The sequence below is a fragment of the Procambarus clarkii genome, chromosome 14 (assembly GCF_040958095.1).
Source record: "Procambarus clarkii isolate CNS0578487 chromosome 14, FALCON_Pclarkii_2.0, whole genome shotgun sequence".
Lineage (NCBI taxonomy): Eukaryota > Metazoa > Arthropoda > Malacostraca > Decapoda > Cambaridae > Procambarus > Procambarus clarkii.
This window is the reverse complement of record NC_091163.1, coordinates 41,606,727-41,609,390: the sequence shown is the minus strand read 5'-3', so window position 1 is coordinate 41,609,390 and position 2,664 is coordinate 41,606,727.

Sequence of the window (2,664 nt, the reverse complement as noted above, 5' to 3'; positions counted from 1 at the left end):
TAGGAGCTGCCTGGTGTGGACCAATAGGAGCTGCCTGGTGTGGACCAATAGGAGCTGCCTGGTGTGGACCAATAGGAGCTGCCTGGTGTGGACCAATAGGAGCTGCCTGGTGTGGACCAATAGGAGCTGCCTGGTGTGGACCAATAGGAGCTACCTGGTGTGGACCAATAGGAGCTGCCTGGTGTGGACCAATAGGAGCTGCCTGGTGTGGACCAATAGGAGCTGCCTGGTATGGACCAATAGGAGCTGCCTGGTATGGACCAATAGGAGCTACCTGGTGTGGACCAATAGGAGCTGCCTCGTATGGACCAATAGGAGCTGCCTGGTGTGGACCAATAGGAGCTGCCTGGTGTGGACCAATAGGAGCTACCTGGTGTGGACCAATAGGAGCTGCCTGGTGTGAACCAATAGGAGCTGCCTCGTATGGACCAATAGGAGCTGCCTAGTGTGGACCAATAGGAGCTGCCTGGTATGGACCAATAGGAGCTGCCTCGTATGGACCAATAGGAGCTGCCTGGTGTGGACCAATAGGAGCTGCCTCGTATGGACCAACAGGAGATGCCTGGTGTGGACCAATAGGAGCTGCCTGGTGTGGACCAATAGGAGCTACCTGGTGTGGACCAATAGGAGCTGCCTGGTGTGGACCAATAGGAGCTGCCTCGTATGGACCAACAGGAGCTGCCTCGTATGGACCAATAGGAGCTGCCTGGTGTGGACCAATAGGAGCTGCCTCGGATGGACCAATAGGAGCTGCCTGGTGTGGACTAATAGGAGCTGCCTGGTATGGACCAATAGGAGCTGCCTGGTATGGACCAATAGGAGCTGCCTCGTATGGACCAATAGGAGCTGCCTGGTGTGGACCAATAGGAGCTGCCTGGTGTGGACCAATAGGAGCTGCCTGGTATGGACCAATAGGAGCTGCCTGGTATGGACCAATAGGAGCTGCCTGGTGTGGACCAATAGGAGCTGCCTCGTATGGACCAATAGGAGCTGCCTGGTGTGGACCAATAGGAGCTGCCTCGTATGGACCAATAGGAGCTGCCTGGTGTGGACCAATAGGAGCTGCCTCGTATGGACCAATAGGAGCTGCCTGGTGTGGACCAATAGGAGCTGCCTGGTATGGACCAATAGGAGCTGCCTGGTATGGACCAATAGGAGCTGCCTCGTATGGACCAATAGGAGCTGCCTGGTGTGGACCAATAGGAGCTGCCTCGTATGGACCAATAGGAGCTGCCTGGTGTGGACCAATAGGAGCTGCCTCGTATGGACCAATAGGAGCTGCCTGGTGTGGACCAATAGGAGCTGCCTTGTATGGACCAAAAGGAGCTGCCTCGTATGGACCAATAGGAGCTGCCTCGTATGGACCAATAGGAGCTGCCTGGTATGGACCAATAGGAGCTGCCACGTATGGACCAATAGGAGCTGCCTGGTGTGGACCAATAGGAGCTGCCTCGTATGGACCAATAGGAGCTGCCTGGTGTGGACCAATAGGAGCTGCCTCGTATGGACCAATAAGACTCCAGCAGTTACCTTAACGCTAATGATCTTATGTGATAACTTAAGGGTTGTTAAGACTGAGAGGAGAATGACGCGCCTCATTGAATCACCAGGACGTGTGAGGGAGGTGTGAGGGGGGTGTGAGGGAGGTGTGAGGCAGGTGTGAGGGAGGTGTGAGGGAGGTGTGAGGCAGGTGTGAGGGAGGTGTGAGGGAGGTGTGAGGGGGGTGTGAGGGAGGTGTGAGGGAGGTGTGAGGGAGGTGTGAGGCAGGTGTGAGGGAGGTGTGAGGGAGGTGTGAGGGAGGTGTGAGGCAGGTGTGAGGGAGGTGTGAGGGGGGTGTGAGGGAGGTGTGAGGCAGGTGTGAGGGAGGTGTGAGGGGGGTGTGAGGGAGGTGTGAGGCAGGTGTGAGGGAGGTGTGAGGCAGGTGTGAGGGAGGTGTGAGGGGGGTGTGAGGGAGGTGTGAGGCAGGTGTGAGGCAGGTGTGAGGGAGGTGTGAGGGGGGTGTGAGGGAGGTGTGAGGCAGGTGTGAGGCAGGTGTGAGGGAGGTGTGAGGGGGGTGTGAGGGAGGTGTGAGGCAGGTGTGAGGCAGGTGTGAGGCAGGTGTGAGGCAGGTGTGAGGGAGGTATGAGGGGGGTGTGAGGGGGGTGTGAGGCAGGTGTGAGGGAGGTGTGAGGGAGGTGTGAGGGAGGTGTGAGGCAGGTGTGAGGGAGGTGTGAGGGAGGTGTGAGGCAGGTGTGAGGCAGGTGTGAGGGAGGTGTGAGGGAGGAGTGAGGCAGGTGTGAGGCAGGTGTGAGGGAGGTGTGAGGGGGTGTGAGGCAGAAGTGAGGCAGGTGTGAGGCAGGTGTGAGGCAGGTGTGAGGAAGGTGTGAGGGAGGTGTGAGGGAGGTGTGAGGCAGGAGTGAGGGAGGTGTGAGGGGGGTGTGAGGGAGGTGTGAGGCAGGTGTGAGGCAGGTGTGAGGGAGGTGTGAGGGAGGAGTGAGGCAGGTGTGAGGCAGGTGTGAGGGAGGTGTGAGGGGGTGTGAGGCAGGAGTGAGGGAGGAGTGAGGCAGGTGTGAGGGAGGTGTGAGGGAGGTGTGAGGGAGGTGTGAGGGAGGTGTGAGGCAGGTGTGAGGCAGGTGTGAGGCAGGTGTGAGGGAGGTGTGAGGGGGTGTGAGGCAGGAGTGAGGG